Source organism: Pygoscelis adeliae, unplaced genomic scaffold, assembly GCF_000699105.1.
Source record: "Pygoscelis adeliae isolate BGI_AS28 unplaced genomic scaffold, ASM69910v1 Scaffold316, whole genome shotgun sequence".
Taxonomy (NCBI): domain Eukaryota; kingdom Metazoa; phylum Chordata; class Aves; order Sphenisciformes; family Spheniscidae; genus Pygoscelis; species Pygoscelis adeliae.
The window spans coordinates 1,613,111-1,633,036 of NW_008824905.1; the positions used below are offsets into that span (position 1 = coordinate 1,613,111).

The 19,926-nt window shown below is 41.0% G+C and overlaps 1 protein-coding gene across 1 annotated transcript in view; it reads left to right on the forward strand.

Moving 5' to 3' along the window:
- The window catches only part of LOC103917716 (chromosome unknown open reading frame, human C4orf22), a 183,957-nt gene that overhangs the window by 35,618 nt on the left and 128,413 nt on the right, over window positions 1–19,926 (forward strand). The window lies entirely within an intron of this gene.

The following is a 19,926-nucleotide window of genomic DNA, read 5'->3' on the forward strand; positions in this document are numbered from 1 at the left end:
GCTTTGTCTGTCACTCACCCACATTCACGTATGCTCTGCGGACAGTGTTGCTGAAGTTGAAATTGCCACTTGTAAATATAGCTAGGCCATCAGTCTTCAATTTACAAGGAGGATGGTCATATGTCCTTGGCTTTTTAATAGCTTTAGTTTTGCACAAAGAAGAGTTTGTGCCCGCATGCTGTACAAGGAGGCAAGTTTTGACTTTCACAACTTAGGTTCAATCTGCTTCCATTTAAACTTCATAACACAACTGAAAATGAGTCCAGAAAGGTCATCCTGGTCTTACCGCTGAGTTTAGATAGAATAGTGCTGTTTCTTGCCTTCTTTATCGGGTAGCAGGAGCCTGGATTTCTGTCTGTTAGATTGCCTCTCATGTTAAAAATAATAAAAGTGACTGCAAAGACCGCGCTGGGCATTCTGGAAGTCAGAAGTGATAGTGATCTTATTTCCTGGTTCTGCTTGCTTAGGAAGTTGATCAGGCATACAGTAATGATTTTTTGCTTTCCTTCAACTCTCCTAATTGAAGTAAAAGCATAACTCCCCTCCTTCCCATAATTCTAGGGTTGATATTTGTTCTTTTATGGCTAGCTAATTAATCTCTAGAATTTGCAGAGGAAATGCTACCTGAAGTGTGGTTCCACATCATATGTGAGCAAGCTTTCTCATGAAGCTTCAAACACCTTCTGGTTTCAGCTGGGTGACAAATATCCTGGGAACTGTGTTTCTTGGGATATTTAGGGATTTCTATGGGAGAAATAGGACATAAAAGGTTAAATGTATGGCAGAAATGAGAGAGGGTGGAACAATACCGTGACGGTTTAGCCTTGAAAATGGAAGCACTCTGTGACTTACTCCACTTATTTACTATAATGTTAAAAAAAAAAAAAAAGGAAAAAAAGAAAAAAGCAATTGCTAATTGTAGCACCTTACTCTTGTAGTTCCTTTTCTGGCTGTAGTTTTCAGAGCATCCTATAAAGGAAATGTAATTTCTTCATTTTACAGATGGGGGCACTACTGAGTTATGCAGAACCCTTTCAGCGCAGAAAAGCGCTGCCAGTTTATACTGACAGATATTTCTGGCTTTATGTAAAGGCAGCAGGGCTGAGCCCAGCACTTCGGACTGGCTGAGACCTCTCTAAGGATTGATTCCAGTCCCTTCACTGTGTTGATGTGGAGTGCTGTGTGGATCTGGGGGTGGGAAATGAAATGTGCTGTTACCCTAGAGGGCTGAAGGAGGTCACCGGAAAGAGTTGAGGTCAGTAATAGGCTTCTCAGTCTTGTGGACACAGTGCAGTAGCATTGATTGAGCACCTGAAACTGGATCCAGTGCAGTCTGGGAACTCCTGGAAGCTCCTGCTAGAGATTTGCCTCCTTGGGGTGAAACTCAACCCTGAGAAACCTGGACAGAAAAAGGTAGAATAGGTTCATATGCTTTATTATTATTATTATTTTTTTAAATTCCTTGGGTTTACTAAACCAAGAGAGTTTTGGGTTTTTGTTTTCTTTTTTTTTTTTGGTTTGTTTCCTTTTTGTAATGCTCTGAGGCATGTCTTTATATGTTGGCGCTAGTTTGGTTCCCCTGTCTGCTCTTGTGCTGTGTATCCTTATACTCCTGTGGCACAGGATATTGAAACAAGCAGGCGGGAGCCACCACGGCTGTGTTAAGCAGAGCTTGGATTCAGAAAGCACTAGTAAGCTTTTAGCGCTCTGCCTGGTGAATTACATCTGGGGCTCTAAAAAATGAAGGTAGATAAATTATGAGCTAGCCTTAAAAATTAAAATAAAAAATAAATAGTAAGTGTCCCATCAAAATGAAGACAGCTGGTCTCAGTTCCCAAGTTCCCGGGCCTCCTGGAGTGATACAATTTCTATGCCCACAAAACAGCCTCTGGTCATGTATCAAAAGTGTTTGGAACAGTGAGCATTATCACAAGCTATTCAGTTACACACCTAGATATAATGAAGTATATCAAGTGTGCAATTTCAGCCTCAACTCTGACTCTCCTGCAGTTTGTTGGTTTACAGGAGACCCCATAGTGTTTTCTTAATACACTTCAGTGTGGGAATGCATTTCAAATAGTGATTCACAACATAAACCTGTTGGCTGCAATCATAAATGCACACAAAAGGCATTTTTGTTTTTTACTGTTGCGTACCTAATGAACCAACAGAGAGAAGGTATTCCCTTATGAAACCATGTTTGTTTTTTTTTATCTTGACAGCACCACCTGTATTACTACTAGGGCTATAGGCAATTCTGTACGTTTTTAGGGGTTGTACTTGGGCTCTAAGACCATGTACACTGCTTGCTGAGAAGACCAGCCTGCCCAGAGAAAACAGTGCCTATTTGGAAAGCTAAAACTGCTGCCGAGCAATGCTTACAATGCAGGATCCTGTCTGTGCTCAGTAAGTGAGGCACTTGGATGGTTTCTGTGCTTCTCTGTTCAGTATGTGATGCGTAGAACCTGCTCCTCCTTTTGAGATGAAGGCAGTACAAGCCATGGGACTTGCTTCCAAGTCACACAAGTTGGACTAATAAAAATGAGAGACGTGGCAGGGAGTCATCATATGACTTCCCATCCTCCTTTGAATGGCACCTCATGACAATAGCAACTTGGGTCTCTCTGAGCCAATGAGCCATTCGGTTAAATCCTTGGGATTCCTTACAAAAGACTGGTCAATGTAAGACTAACTTCTCTGTCCATCCAGATCAGGCTGTATAAGGCTTTGTGGTCTACCTCAACAATCACTGCACACATGTGACAGCATTGTCAGGATGAGATGATCTGCCGTGGTGGTCCTCAACACAACAGGAGTTAATGCTACTTGATGGGGTTACCTGATTTAGAGCTAGACTTCCGGGTTACTGCAGAAATGGGAGATGAAAAAGAAAAGGATCTAAAAAGCTTTTCAGAAGCTGAATGAGTGTGATGTCGACAAAGCTTTTTGTAATACTTAATTCGCTCTAGCATTATCCACAGCAAGGCTCAGCCCTTTAAGGGTTAGCAGCACTTCTTCTGCATGTCACAGTGACAGTGATATTATATCTAGGAGATGTAGTGAACAGTGTCAGTGCTTTCACCTGATATTGCTGGTGCGGGCTCTGCTGGTATGTCTGGGCCCTCAGAAATCAACCTCTGCCAGAAGATGATTTTCTGTTTGTCTTTTCTGGATGTACAACCAGCCGATCCTATTTGTACAAAAAACAAAAACAACACCCCCCTGCAAAAAACCCAAACAAAAAACCAGCACCCAACTCCAAAAAATACAAAACCAGAACAAAACCAATCAAACAAAAAACCTAAAAACCTAACCCAACAAAACCAAAACAAAAAAAGCAGGGTAAAACGTCTCCTCCTTTTCCCACATAGAGTGGGAGGAGGAGGATTAAAAAACATCCAGTCTCGAAAACTTTACTGTGCCTGGAAAAAAAATCTCTCAGCTGTGCTCGGTGAGTCGGCGTGGCTTGATTAGCTGAGGTTCCTATTTCCTCTCCATTTCATATCGGCTTTTGTAAGTCACCCATATGTCAAGTTGATCTGGGAGGTTAATTCTCTAAAACGAGCCTGTCGTGACGGAAGTGTTGCATATATTTGTTTATTAATCAGTTCCATTCAAAAACTTGATCCAGAAAAGTTTACTTGAGAAGTAAGATGTATGAGGTAGAAGATAGTTTTAAAAAAGGGGCAGGGGCTGCAGGGTAAAGTAACAGTGGGCTACTGATGGATTTTTGGCAGTACTGGTGAATTCTCTCTGTTCTCATAAATGAGAATTCACCTGAAATCCAATGCAAGTCTTAGGATCAGATGAACTCGGCAGGCAGACAGGTCTCGACTTCTTTATACAGGTGTATCTTTACCTTATCTCGTCCTCACCTATACTCTGGTATGCGTTAAATATTACTTGTTTATTCAAGGTGATAAAGGGCTCCATGGATATCGTAGTTTGTATCTACAAAAGCCTTAGGAAATTATGCAGTACTCAGGAACTCCTTTTTGTGTCCCAGAGCAAGTTTCTCAGTTACTGTGTGAATACCTTGAGGCTGATCTTTTGGGACAGGCTTGGGGTGACGGGGCAGAGAGGAAGACTAGAGCTGCACTGATGTAGTCTGAAGACGTAGGTACCCTCTAAGGTTGGATTTGGATCTCGTGGCGATCAGAACAAGTTATAGTTACGTTCTTGTGGGCATCAATGCCAGCATCAAAAGTGATTAGGCACTTCAAATGATTGGGTGGAATTTGTTGATGGAAATTAGGGACATTAGTAAGCTAAGGATTTATCCTTCCTCCCCCTGTTCCACTGACTGGGGGGAAAAAGAGATTTCCACAAAAAAAAGAACAAAAAAACCTGATGTTCCTGTTCTCGGTCGTGTGACAGCTACAACCGGGAGATCAGATGAAATTCATGCCTAGTAGAATGGAACTTGTTTAGTTTATTCTGCACTGAGTATTGGCTGTGAAAGCAGTTAGATGGCTGGGCCTTTTTGGCTTTGAATCGTGTTACATTGAGGCTGTATAAAAGCACTGATTACAGCTTGTTCCCTTAGAGCCCTTGAAAGCAACCACTGTAGCTGACTCAGAAAAACTTGTGAATTAGGCATTTCCTAATAAACCTGTTTTCCTGTGTTGAAAACTCGATGAAGCGTAAGATTGCATTGTATACGACCAACAACATTGTGCTGACCTGATCTTTTTTCCCTTTAGTGTTTCCCAACATCTATGAAGGGTTCCCTCTCAAGAAAAAGGGGGTGTTATAGAAATGTTTATTTCCCTTTTAACTCAGCCCATGTTTGTCTGTTTAATAAATCGCTAAGGAAATTGCATGAGTCATGCAGGTAATCATAACTTTAATTTCAAACAAATCACTTCTGCCCTTGAAATACAAAATATGTATCAAATACCATGTCATAGGAAAGAGCGTAGTATGAAAGAAATGAAGCTGTGTTTCCTGGACATAGATGTAATCTTTTTATTTCATCTCTTGAAGGCTTAGTATGCATTTCTCCCCAGTTAAAAGGGGGTAGGGATGTGTGGAAATCATGTTACTTGTTGACACTTCTTGTGCAGATGACAAGTGGAACCTTTTTTCCTTATATTTTTATCTCCAGAAATCATAGGCATGATTGTCGGCTACTGTTTGTGTACTATATGCTGATGCACATTTGGCAACAGGTGTAACGGAGTATAAAAGCACTCGGAATGCTTGGAAATGGGGCCGTTGGATCCGGAGTCCCCTGAACCTCAAAAACAGCTAGGGAGCTGGCTGTACATTTATGGTGTAGTTTTATTCTTATTTCACTTGTAGGGTCATGAAGTACTGGCAACAGAAAGGGGATAAGAAAGCTTAAGTAACATAAGAATGTTACTTAAAATGTTATACAGCATGCTAAGGCAGCTCTTAAGCTCAGTATGATTTTTTTTCTGTGTGTTTTATCCAATCTGTTCTGGAGAAATATATCTTAAAAAGGACCAGTTAATATAATTATTATCTGCCTCCCCCAAGGTTCCTTCTCTTTGAGTCATAGGTGCAGTATCATGGAAAAATCGTTCTAGTTTAATTTTAGTATGTGGATTGTAGATTATTTTAAACGCTGAAAAATTGCATGATTAGATATAGTGTGTGTTTTCCATCGGAAGGCTGCAAAACTGATACTTCGTGTAGAAAAGCGTGTGGAAAAACAAGAGAAATACAGAGCATCGTTTATTTCTTCATTCTTTTCTGTAATTCATTGAAAGTGAAGCAAAAGTTAGGAGACCTGAGTACATTTTATAGAATACACGAATTGTATCATTTTAGTGACATAACAGCTGTGAATAACGGCAGATTACTTGTGCTGTGACAAATGGTCGTGTTTCAGATCAGCTGACAGCAAGGCATGTGGCATATTATTTGAATGGTTTTAGTTGTCATCAGAAGACCTCAAGGTTCACTTAGAATTCCGATCAAAATGCATAATTTTATTAACTGCTATTAATTCAAGACCAATTAAGCTCCCTTTAAAGGCCTTGTAGTTGGTTTTATTTGTCTCAGCAGGAGTTTTTGGGTTCCTTATAAAGACAGCTTGAGAGGGACTGATGAGTGATTGTGTACACGTATGTGAGGCTGTGTCTATGTTGTTAGCATTTGAGTTGGGATGAGGAGAGCGATTTTGAAACAATCCTCTCAGTGGGCCCCACTTAACCGCACGTTGGTCTTGCATCGCAGAGCAATCTTGGAATGCGCTTACTGGCTTTAATTGGGAAAAAAAGAGACATTAAACAAGAAGTTGGGCTCCAGGGGCACCATCCTCTTACGGATAGCCAGTTCTTGGGAATCAGACTAGTGCTACTGTGATGTCAAGATCCCAAAATGTGTATGTTGTGGGGACATGGGGTCTCTGGCTTTAAGTGTTTCATTATTGAAGTCCTGCTCTTTGTGTTGCATGATTGTCCAGTGCAAACGTAGCCTGAGGTCTCTCCTGAATAAGACCTAGATGAGTGCCTAATTTTTGCGTTTTAGTAGATACGGCCAACCCAGTAAAGAATACTGACCTTAGTGGAGAAAGAGGTGGCTTTACAAATGCAATTATAGATGTATAGAGCAAATGTACGCTGCAGTTCAGCATATGTATTTGTGACAGTAGGATGTGTTAAACGGTAGCACATGCAATGGAAAACTTCCGTTGTGGCCTATCAGCTTGAAGAAATGAAATTTTCAATAGGAAGAGAACTCCTTGAAGTGGGTGATGCTTTGCTTGAATCATCAAAGAGCGTCACTAAAACACAGACAAACAGGCGATCACAGACTATAAATAAATTAAACCAAACCTACTATTTTGTGTTCCTAAAGTAGCCATAGTTGGACAATTCGGAAGACTGATTCTCAACGTCAGGGCACTTGCATGAGTATAATTTAACAACTCATAGAAGAAATATTCCTGAAGACTTCCTTTTGCTTTCCAAGAATGTCAGAGTTGTGTGCCAAAGTTGTTGATGGGGAGGAATTTGTCATGTGTTCATTCACATGCTTCTCAAATTGTGAATTAAAAAAAAAAAGGAGGTATAAGAATGTAAATAAAAGTGACTATATAAATGCTTTAGCTAGAAAATATATGTTTTTAGAGACTCCACATACTCGGGTTAAATCGCAGACTAAAATACACGTGGGGGAAAACAAGAGCTAAATGTCTTTCTCACTAACAGAAGAACTCTGATTGTTTTTCAGTCTTGAAGCAGACTCTTGTGGGACTCACGCTTTTCTAAACGATGGAAAATGACTATTGATGAATTCTGGGACAGGGTCTGCCTTTTAGCAAAGACATCAAGAACTGGAGGGTTCAGGTAGTGTTATAGGAGTTTGTTGTTAGATGTTCTCTAGGCATGTGGAAAATAAGCCCAAATCTGTCATGCATTGTGTTGGCTGTCTCCAGATGGGGAGCGGTTGTCCATAATTGCCGCTTCCCATGGGAAAGGCAGTTGAGCCTCTGTCTTGCCCTTTCTAGGAAAAGCAGCAGAGCTTGGAGGTAGCACCTTCCTGAGGGATGCCTTTAGAGTCTCTCTCCTCCAACTGACCGGGTCTCTTGGACTTTTTCATTTTTATTCCCTGGAGTTCATTTTGTCTTCTGAAAGCTGAAGTGGCCGTTGAGTGATTCAAATGTGTGATTCGCACTCCATGGTGATCTCAGGGTTTACTCATGCTTGGGGTTGGAGGGATTTTGGCGAGTGTGACAGCAGTGGAGTCCAAGTCCTGATTTGACAGCAGGGCAACTCTAACCTCTTCCCGCAGTAAGGAATGGCAGTGTGGCTGCCGCAGGACGAACCGCTGCAATTTTCTGTCTCATATATTTAAATGTTCTTCAAGTGGCTAGTCTGTCTTGTTTTTAAAGCTAACTTACTTGGTCGCTGACGTTGACTTGCTTGCCAATTTTTTTCTCTAACCTGAATTTGCTTTCTGCAGTAGCCCTTTGCTTATCTGAAAAGAAAAATGCTACGTATAAAGTCAGAAAATATCAGTTAGAAAAATTTTAATTCAGATAGTAAAATGGCAAGTTTACCTTAAGGCTGCATGTGTGTTTTCTGGGACATTTTTCTGTAGGATCCTTGCACAAAGCAGAGAACATGTACTAGCTCGCTGCTCACCACATTTGTTGATGTAGTGTTTTGTCTGCTTGGAAATGGAGGTTGAAGTCATGCCCCTGCAGCAGTCAGTGGCTCTTTTGACACCATTGAGCTAAATGGAGCCAGAACCCCATCTCCTTGTACGTGGATTACTAAGTTATAGTATTCCTTGAGACAGCACTATTTTATGGGGGGGAAAAAAACCTCTTCAGTGTGAATAAGGACCTTACGTTCCATATTGATCTCTGCATTTCTCTGCTGCTGTCAGCTGGGTTCCTCCTGTATTGCACTGGAAGCTGAGTTTGATCTTTAGTTTGTTTCATGTTCTCAGCGGTAGCTTTTTGCAGGTGTAAATGTAAGTCCAGTGGGTGTTACAGGAGTTAAAACCGGTGACGCACAAGATACCAGTTGGAAGTTGGTACGTGTAACTCCGGAGATACTTCTCTATCGCTCCTGGGCATGCACAGAATGAACCTTTTGTGAATGCCTTTGTGAAACATGTTGTCAGTTTTCAGGAAATAAGTAATAATATGTGATCAACTGGAAAACCTATTTTCTTAAATAGTGTGCGCATATTTTAAAAGCCTTTCAGCGTTTGTTCTTAGGCATTGTATTTCAGGTTATATGTGTTTTATAATGTTAGTTCAAAGCAAATAAGCAGTGTGGTAAAAAGATCTCTGGGTAAGCTCAGTGAAATATGATGGTACTGATAGAAAAATGGTGATATTTTCAAAAACAATTTTTTTTTCTTTTTTGGTCACTGACTTATAAAAATCATTATACCCACATGTATTTATTAGCATTTTCATCTCTTGAACCTTTACAATAGGAGTATTTATCTTTTCCTAGCTATAGAAAACAAAACCCAACCATCTGGCTGCCTAATGTTACCAAACACAATGACTTTCACGTTACAAATTATTACCTCTAAAGGAAGCAATGGAGAAAGGCGGAAAGAGCTGATGCATGAAAGCTTTTAGTGGAAATGAATGATATAAACAGCTATTCTGTCAACAGATAATTTCATTTGCTCAAATTAACTAATGGTCTGATAAGTGAGACTCGGTGAGAACCAGCTGTAAGAAAAGGCATTCAAAGCGTTACTGAAAGAAGTGTAAGACGACAGCTGAATGAGAAGTAATGGGTTTTAAAGGGGTTCTGTATGTTACACGCAATCTTCCTAAATATTTCCCTCCTTAGTGTTTGAGTGACATTCTTGGCCACCTTGCCTGTTAATGTGAACAACTTCAAAGCTGTACTTTATACATGCTTGCGGACTGTTGGACGTCACTGAGAACAGAGTTTGTTATGAGGGGAAATTGTTGCTTTTTGACAAAGCGATTCACTGTGATTGAATGTTTACTGAGAGAGCCACCTGATACCATGACATTGAATCAACAAGTCATCAGATGGTCATGCAGATTCTTGCCAAGTACCCAGTGACCTCCTAATTTAAACCATTACAGAACTAGTCAATACAGCATATGCTTTCATTATGATATATATTTTTTGAATTGAAGAGTAATAAATGACCCTAGCACATGCATAAAGTACGCCTACAGGTCATTTCTTGTAGACCTAGAAAACGGTTGAGGTCAACGATGTGCGTCAGTTGAAACCCTCCACGAATGACAAAGACAACATACATTGGTTTTATGTCACAGGAACTTGAAATGTGGTGACACTGCAATACGTGGGAGATGTTCCCCTTCATGTGGAAATCACACTGATGCAGTTGAAATAGCATATGTTATAAATAACATGCTGCACTTATTTGAGAGCTCACTTGGAATATGAGAGCACTATGTTATACGTTAGCCAACCTTCCTACTTTGCCAAAATCTCAGTACAGGGAGGATTCCTGGCAGAGGGTATTCCAGTGTGGCAGAGCTGCTTTTTTAGTAGATTTGCTAACTCTGAAGGTTTTGCAACCCCTGAATAACTTGTAAGGAGCATTTTCTAGCTAGCTGGCTATCTTTGAAGAGCTTCGGACTGTCATTGTGCCTGTTTGGTTCAACCATTCTTTTCTCTGCAGGAGGCTCTGGCCCCTGGGGCTGCTCTGAGGGTTGACTCATGAGATCAGGGAATGTGTGTTAGGAGAAAAGCCAGTCATAGTGGGGCCGTGGCATGAAATGCTTTCCCTTCAGTAATTTGGGAGAGTACCAAGTGTATATCTCAAAACGAATGAAAAAGCAAGGGCGAGAGAGAGATGAGCATTTGCGGGTATTTTAGAAGTTTATTTTGATCCATGTTTGTTCTGAAGCAAAATTTGTGTCGCTTGTAGATAAATAGTGCTATATTGGCGTGCTAGCAGTAAGCATCTCAAAAGTGGTTAAGTTACAAATTCCATTCCAACTGTTTGAAACTTACTTAAACTGCAGTTCTTGCTAGACAGCAGAGCCTGTTTTGTTCTCCGCTATGTAAGTTTTGAACAGCTCCCCTGCAATCTGGTGTCTTTATCCGGGAAACAATTTTCACTGTGAACAGCAAAATCATAGAACTACATAGTGTAATGAGCTGTCTGGGGGAGAACTATGAGAAACGTAATCATTTACAGATCAACGTGTAAAGGAAGCTAATCTAAATTTCAACAAATAACACTTGTAAATATCTGTCTATTTGTACTTAAAATAGCATTGCACTACCCAAACAGAAGCCCTTTTTACTAGGTATTGCACAGTTAGAAGAGATTGTAATGACTTTTGACCAGCATGCTGTAAGTAAGGAGAAGGGATGCGTTTTTCCCTTCATGAGACAGAGAAAATTATTTCGCATCATGTCATAAGCACTTTGCAGCAGTGCTGGGAATGAACTTCTCTTCAGACATGTTGATCACGGGATCACTGTGTTTCTGCAGTGCTCGAGTAATGGCTCTTTACAGCATATGAGAAACTCGCACTTTCACAGAGCCCGTAGACTATTTCTTAAATAGATGTAGCCCTCTCATGCTTAATTGCTTTATTATTGTCTATTTTTATGATGTTCAGTCAGCGTTGTTGTTCTAATAACCTTTTTCAGTTTGGCTGTCCTGGATCATAAACTGCAATGTACAAAAACAAACACTTCAGAGTCACATCTGCATTATTGAAATTCTTCTAAGCATGTGTTGGGGTACATACTCCTAACAACTATGTAAGTGTCCCACGAATGCCAAATAAAACAATACAAGAGAAAACAGATTGTTAATCTAAAATACACTAAAATACCAAAGGTAAAACAGTCATCCTCCCTCCTCGGCTTGAAAATAAGTCAAAGGAGAGAACCGGATATCAAATCTTTTTCATTAAGTTGGCTGTTTTTCTTGCGTACTATGTGTACGTTCCTTGATGTTTAAGTTACCTATTTTTCACATCACTGCAACTGGAAGGGTCACATTTTGCACTGTGAAAATGCTGTGAGAATTTACTTCTCTGGAAAATGTACGATAGTGTTCAATGAATATCAACTTGTGGGCTCAAACATTTGAGCCTTGGATCCAGTCATTGCAGAAGGGGGTATACCAGAAATATTACTGTTGGTTTAGTCTTCTACACCTTTGTATTTTGTAAACAAAAATTGTCTTTTAGTGCTTCTGGTAATACTTAACATTCTTAAAATTAGGGATCAGCTCTTCTTTTGTGTTCTGTAATCACCTATGCAAGGAGACAACTGGCTGTTAACTGTTGTTCTGTAACATGACAATGGGCTTTCTCCAGAAGGCTGAAAAAACCACCTAGAAACTGACATGCGCAAATGTCTCCGGCAAAGGTTTTTGCTGTGATAATCTACAGCGGTGAGGTGCTATTTGCGATGTAAATTTACAGCAGTAGATGATCAAATAAACAACTCTATTCAAAGTATATAAACTAAACTAATAGAGACAATTGTTCTGTTATTCAGGAATAGAAAAAAATAGTAGTGCATGTTTGATAGGTCACAGCGGTTTTGTTGTTTTAACAGCAAGTAGAGCTCTAAGTACTTCTTACTTAGATCCCATGTCCAGGGAGTGTGAGCCTGATGCTGTGAACCTTTTATCTTTCCTCTAGAAGCCTGTCTTCCCTGTGCCTGCCCCCCCCTCCCTTTTTTTTTTTTTCTTCCTAATCAGTCCCTGGGTGCTCTGAATGATGATCATGAGATGCTCCAGCTCTTGTGCTTTGTCTGATAGGGAAGGACGAACACATGGTCTGTATCGGGTAGCCTTTCTGCTTTCCCTCTTTTGCCCTCACACGTTACTAGAACCTGATACACTCGTTCTTCCTCCGTCCAGATTCTCCCCTTGGTCCTTTTCTCCCCTCCTTTCGCTGACGCAGGCTGCCTTCAGTTCCAGAGTGGAAACCTGCCCACCTGCCTTTGATTTCTGCCCTTCCCTTCAAATTGGCCATTGACTTTGCTGTGAGGTAATTGTATAACATCTATTGTGGCAGGGCGCTGGAAGGAGCTGACTGTCATTACTATAAAATAGTTGATAACATTTAGAAGTCCGTGTTCATGGACAGTTGAGTTTTGGTGCTGTAGAAGTTGGTTGTGAAACTGTTGCTGACCACAGTGAGATCTGGGTTACGCTTGTTAGCATCAGATGAATTCAAAAGAATTGTTTAATAGTAGTTACTGCTGATGATGTGAAGGGGGCATGCTGTTGCTGTGGAGGCCTGTGGACATGCCCCTGGTAGTGTTTATAAATGCCCCAACGTGTTCCAGGAGCCATCCGGAGGCAGATGAAAATAATTTTGATCAGGTCCTTTCAGAGCATGTTGTAAGTCAGTATGACTCCTTAGCCAAATGGAAAACCGCATGAACCCTGTGACTCGGCTCCCCTGAGACCACGAATGTTATTTCTGATTTTTTTTCAATCCCCATTCATCAGTCTGAGGCTTTCGTCTCCCTTTTAAGCAATGGCCTTTCAAGCAGGGGTGAAATTACACCTGTCAGTAATGCATGTTCTTGTTACTCCATCATTTTGTCATTTTTACAAAAGGAATTTATTACATGGAGATATGTCCTGCCATACAAACCAGCCAACACTCTCACTTTCTTTTGAGCTAAGTTCGATATCATCTTCTTTGTTATCCGTGGTAAAAATAAGAGATGTCACCCGTATTGGAAGACCAGGCAGGAGTGATGCACGCATGCCTGTGTAATTAGGTGCACAGTAATATCTAATGCCTCTGCCAGTGCTTGAACATAAAGACTAAATTTTGCATCTGAATCTTTCCCATGCTGTCAGATGTGATTTTAGGCACAAACAAGGCTATGCCGTTCCTGTCAGTCCCGGACTGTTCTTTGCTTGTTTTCTGCATCTGTAAAACTCTTAAGTGTTTTCCTTTTGAAGAGTGTGGGATGGAGACAGTTGGACATCTAGCCCTTTTTTTTTTTCTTTTTTTTCTTTTTTTTTTCCCCTTCTCTCCATGTATTGCACCGACTGCCTAGGAGCACTCCTGCCGAGGATCTGGCTTTGTTCTTAACCCAGGTTGGGCATATTTACAGCTTTTTTCCTGGATGTCTTGGGAGGCAGTAGTTGTTGCACTCTACTGAATTTGTAACGTGCATCTATTGAATAGAAAAGGTTAGATTTCTTCTGAAGCGTTTGCATCTTTGGCAGATTTCCATGTTTTACCTCTCCCTGGTTCAAAGCGTAAATAACATTTGAGTTGAAGATTCATAGTTGGCCTATTAAGATATATTTTTTTAGTAATGGCGTTTTTTTTGATCTGGGAAATACAAGCTAAGTTTATAGAATCATAGAGTAGTTTGGGTGGCAGAGGACTTCTAAAGGTCATCTAGTCCAACCCCCCTGCAATGAGCAGGGATGTTTTCTATAGCATTTCTTACAATCTCTCTGAACTATTCTTTCTTCCTGTGCATGACAAGAAGATAGATAAATTCCAGTGCTTGAGATGGGAGTTGTTAATTCCTCCTTCAGATTTGGTTTGCAAGAATGATGAATTGTATCTTTCTGCAGTGCTAAACGTGTTTCTGGACTGGATGCGTATGTTGTCTGTGTGGTTATGTAGCAGAAATATATTGTCGGCAATACCTTGCTGTTGTGTTCTGCTGCTGTTCAGCCACGTGCTAGGTGGGTCTGTCTCCCACCCCCAGGTCACGATGGAGAGGCCATAGAAAATACTAGGAGGAACAGTCACCTTTTCTTGACTGTAGTCGCTGTGTTACACAGTTTGTTTGGATTTGTTTAAACTTGAGCTGAAATATACGCAGGTTTTGCTTCGTGAAGAATATGTAGGTAGCCATAAAGTGAATCCTAGCTTTCCAAGAGGAGTCAAGCAGGTGTTACACTGACTTCTTAGGTAGCGCACTGAAATTGAGATTGATTCCTGAGGACTTGAGAATGCACGGAAGATGGGGCCGCAGTTTGTGTATAAGAGGACGTAAGACAAAACCCAGAAAAATTTAAGCTTCAAAAGCATTAGAAAAATGAATTTTAGAAGTGTAATAGATAACACATTACATCACGGACTGCAAATTGAACTGAGCAAGAGACCTCAGGTGTTGCAAGAAGTAGTCCACCACAACAAAAGCTAATTGACACGAGAAAATCGGACTCTGTATTATTTCACTCAACTGCAATACCAGCCGAGAATTTGCCCCTTAGCATAGTTGGTCTTTTTCTTAGGTATACTCTGATAGCCTTGTGGTGCCAGTAACCTCGCACAAACAGGTGCACCCGAGCGGCTCCTGTTTTGTTAACACAGAGAACGAAGTTAATGCTTTACCAGGTGCAGTTCACACCTGTACTGGGAGTCAGGAAGATGGTCAAGGTTCAGAACGGAGCAGTGGAAGGGTGGCAGCCCGAGAGCCAGGCCCCAGCCAGAAACTCTGCAGGGCCTGCTTTGGGCCAGCTCCTTGCCTCCCCTCTCTGTCACCTGCCAGCCTGTGGGAGCACAGGCGTCTGGAGACTTCAGAGAGTCTCGTTTAGCCCCACTGTAACTCTGAAATCAACTTGGCAGCGCAGGGACTGATCAAGTCAAGCCTGCGTTGCTTGGAAGATGCAAAATGTCTCGGTTTGTACCGATGCATCCAAAGTACTTGCCCTATTCTGAAATGTTTGCTTTCATAAACTGAGCTGCCAAGATAGACAGGAGAACACAGGAAACCTGATCTAAATTTACAGGTGTCTATAGGCTTACCTGTCAGATATCCAAGTGTATCACTGTTTAACAGAGTTATGTTATATTGCTTTTAAGTTGGTTTACAAACCAGGCGTGCATGAGGAGAGTTTAACTAGATCTGCAGACCTGGTAAGTATATTTTCTAAGCACTGTTTTGGGAAGTTCCTGGAAACATGTACTTATAGGGTGTTTTCTGAAAGAATATGTAGCATCCATACTTAGAATGGAAGTAAATGTCAGCTGCTGTGTGGCTGTTGCATGTGGAAAGCAAAGCAGGTGGGAGATTAAGCACTGGCACTCCTAAATTAAAAAGGAAACAGATATCCAGTAGCTCTGAAGTAAATGAAAAGCCTGAGTTCATAATCACTGCTTCAGTTGTTATGTAGGAATGTATTTGTTGCATTCCCCATAAATTAGTACTCCTGATATCCTACATTATCATACTTGTAACAATGTCTTTTAATCCACACTTGTATGCGGTTGACCAAGAGAGAGTGACGTGAATAGAGCGTTTTCGATACTCTTCTCAGTTTACTAGCAAAATAAAGCAGAAAATAAGGAAAAGGTACCCTGTGAAAGTACTAATTTCCCCCAGAAATCTGAAGAGAAGCTGCAGCGCAAACCTAGCAAAGAACACATGGACAGACGCGTTGCTTCTAACTCGAGGTCTGTGCTGGTGTCAGTTGGGTCTGCAGTCATGCACACCTGAAGGACTGGCTGACAGTTTTTTTTGGTGTGTGTATAATCGTAATTTTGTGGGTTCATTTCACCTTTTTTCCTTTTTTTTTTTTTTAGTCGAGTGCTCATAGTAGCTGACTTGCAAGGACTGCAGAGGACTCTTGCTTCCCTGTGTGTGAGGTCTGTGTTGGGAGAATATGTAGTCCATGTGACATAATAACTGTACACTGATTTTCATAGGTAAGAGGGTGACAGAATGGAGAAAACAGTTAATGGAGTATGTACATGAATATATGTTAGTCTGTGATGCAGTGTTGATATCCCACACACTGAAATAGGTATTCAGTGAGGCAGGGATCTAAAGAGGAAAAACTTGAAAGGCTGGGAAAGAAGTGTTAAGTAAAGAATAGAAATTGCCAAGCCATAGGTGCTGGGGGACGCGTAAAAGCTCATTGTAATATTTACACAGAGAAACTCACTGTGCAGGTCTGGGAATTGGGCAGTGCTATCATCCAAAGTAAACCATCGTTTATTAGCCTTTTCTGCCAGAGCAAGGCATAGTCTTGATGCCTTTTCTGTTGGGGTCCAGCGAAGGATCATACTGAAAGATAGAAAGATTCTCCTGCTGCTTAAACAGGAGGACCTCCTTATTCTCCCCGCTCGCCCCTTGATTTCCCCCTCCCCTTTTTATGTTATATCTGGGTAGGATTCAGGCCTTAGTCTCCTCATGAGTGGATATAAAGCTGTGTTAAAAATTATTTCTGGTCAAGAGACTGTCATGTCCTCAGAAAACACCTGAGGGATGCTTTCTTCCATGTGTCTCATCTCACCCTCTCTTCATTTGCCTGCTGAGTGTGGAAGTTGTTTGGCACAAGGAGTGCCTCTTGCTCTGCTCGTACACACACGAAACAGTTTTTCATGGAAGACTGGGGATGCTCCACAAATCAAAGTACTTTGTATTTAGCTACATTTTCCTATTGTCAGCACAATTCCTTAGAAAACAGCAATGGCGGAGAAATAGTGAGCCAAGTTTTAAATTCACTAATGGTCTTGGCAACTTTCAGCAGTCTTGCCTCTTGCCGTATTATTTTAATGGTTCTCATTTCCTCCTGTGTTATGCCTCTCCATGATGGCTCTGACTTGCCTCAACACTCGCCGGGCTTGTGGTTTCCAGGCTAGTGCCTGCTTTGGTTTTGCTTTTTACTTCATGCTTTGTTTTTTGCTTTTCACTTCATTTATGTCTCAGTCATGTCTGTAGCATTTCAATATGCTTCAGGAGGCTGCTTCTCTTTCTGAAAGCTCATCTATTTTCCCTCAAAGAATTTTTGAAGTCTTCGTAGTACTGTGCATAACATATGTTCTCAAATAGTGTGTTAAAACACTTGCCTTCTACTGATGTTAGGATTTTAACCCATAGCTTCTGCTTAATTTTGTGCAGAAAAATGCTGCTGAATCTGTCTGCAATTAGGTTAATGGAGGGGATTTTGAATTTGGTAGAACAACTTGTTTAAGTAGCTCGTAAATGTCTCGGCTGAATTGCAGTGAAGTGAATTATTGTTCAGACTAATTACAAAAAAAGGTGAAAAAGGAAACAGATCAAAACGGTTTTTGTCGCGCTTCTCTCTGCTGCAGCTGAAAGGGGAACCATCATGCTGTTGGTAACAGAGCAAGTGAAATTCTGGTCGCTGAAGAGATTTCTTTGGATATGCAGCTTTTTGTGTGGTCGATACTTGTTGGATTTAGCCCCAAGACACTTTCTCAGCGTTGGTGCTGGTAGAAAGAACGAGCTGAATTAAAGGTTAGCTGAGCTGAACTTTTTCTGAAGATTTCTATTGTTTAGAAATCTTCTCTCTCTCTCTCTCATTTTTTCCTGCCTGCTTTTTCTCCAATCTTCTTTGTCTTTTTTGTAAATATTTAAGTCTTTTTTTAATTGCTGAAGCCAAGAGCATCCATCATGTCTGCTGTTGCTTTGCCAGTGAGCTTGTGCTGAGTCAGCACACCCTAAGGCGTCTCCAATCCGAGCAGGCTCACTGAGGGTGCTGTTTCTGGCAGGCCTGCTCAGAGCTCCTGACGGGGCATCGGATGCAGGTGCAACAATTACAGAGCTAAAAAAGAGGGACTAGTTCTCTTGACTCATTTAGTAGGAAGTTAAACACTGCATCAGCTTCCCAGGCTCGGCAAGTGTGACTTGCAGGAATAAGGACTTACTAGTCCTGACCTACCTTAGGTCAGCTTGCTTTTGGCTGCGTTTTTATGTCATTTAAGAGTTCTCTTAAAATGCACTGTTTGCGCAGAAATGGGTTCCGTAAGTAGAGGAAAATGAGCACAAGTGCCTCCTATGAATTTATAGAACCATTAGATCTGCTAATTTCAGGCTGTCTGCCAAAAGTAAGCTCAAGACAATGCTCAGGCTTTCTGTTGCCTGGTCTATGGGACTCCACTCCTGTTTAAAAATCATTGATCGAGTATTGGATAGCTGTTGTCAGCAAGAGCAAATAAAGCGATGACTCTGAAGTACCTAAGAATTATGTGTAGTAGAGGGAGATTTTTCAAGAGCTGTCCAAACATCTCCTGCACAATGAGCAGAATACATTGGCAGATAGGGGCAAATGCAGTTCAAGCAGAGCATGCAGAATTTCAGATCGCTGCAGGGCAAACCACATTTCTTAAAGTCTTTCCATCAAAGAGAAGCACCGTATCCAGCTGCTTGACATCAGCCACAAGTTCTTACCCTGTGTTTTTATTTTCTGTTGGATTTCTCGTCTCAAATGCAAGAAGCGGATCCATGGGATGCATTTTTACAGTATTTGATTTGCTAGATTAGCTAACGTGTCAGAATGAAACAGGCGAAGTTTACATTAAGAAAATGTTCTACAATCCTTTCTTGTTTTCTCATGAGAGTTGCCCTTAAAGAACACTGGTCACTTTGAGTGGTAGTTTGCAAACTTAGTATTACTTACTAATAATAGCAAAAATCATTGGAAGGTCTGCTTAGTTTTTATGACTGCATGTCATGTTTAGGCAAAGTAAAATGAACTTCTTGTTGCTTTTCGACCAGTAGCTATTGCATAAGCTTTTTCTATTAGCAGAAGAAGATAAAATATAAGGTAAGGTTTAAACTTGTATAAAAGTAAACCTTATAACTCGAAGAGGTAGGGGCAGGTTTACAGAGACCGCTAGTGTATGTAAAGGAAATTTTCCGGCTTCATCAGAATGATGGGCTGTCTTCCATTGCACAGAACACAGCAGCAAAAACTTCCCCTTCCTTTGATTTAACTCCGAGGGATGATTGTGTTTCCCCCCGCCCCTTACATTTGTCCGTCAGAACCTATCCATTAATTGCGGAGCAGTGAAGCTTGCTTTTTATGGAAAACATCTATGAACAAAGGATGAAACCTTAGTACACCAAAAGAATACTGGAAATACTATAAATAGTAACACTTATCAAAGCATGCTGAATGTCTCTGGTTTCAGTTGAGCAAAGCTTTTGCTATTTAAGCGCAAATTCAGCAGAGAACCTAGAAGCGTGCTTAATTTTAAGCACCCACAGATCTTTGTATGCAGCCGGCTCTGTATGCGTACTTTAAAGATTGGCATGTGTATAAGCATCCTGCTGATTTGTAGATAGGTGGTGCATATTATGAAGGTTATCTTGTCGCATTCTCCGGCTGCCGGTGGTTCGTATCTCCAAGAAAATTCCCGCTGTCCCTTTGAACAAAGAGGACCCAGAAAGTGGTATGATGATAACTCGCTGCCTTCTAGTTCCTGACAGCTGAAACGTTGTAAATGAGAAAGGGAATGGAGTACAAAATGTGTTCTGCTACGTTTACTGATAGTTACTTAAATGGAAAGGGAATGGATTTGTCCTAGTTGGGCAAAGTCGAGTCCAGGGTGGGTTCCTGCCCATTTGGTGGCATTGGCATTGGGAATTACAGTAGGCGCGGTTCTTACTGAGGATTATGTAGTATGGGTAACTTCCGTAATGTATTAGCTGCTGTTCTTGGGTCAGTTCAGTTGATCCAACTTCATTTCATGTGATTTCTCCTTTT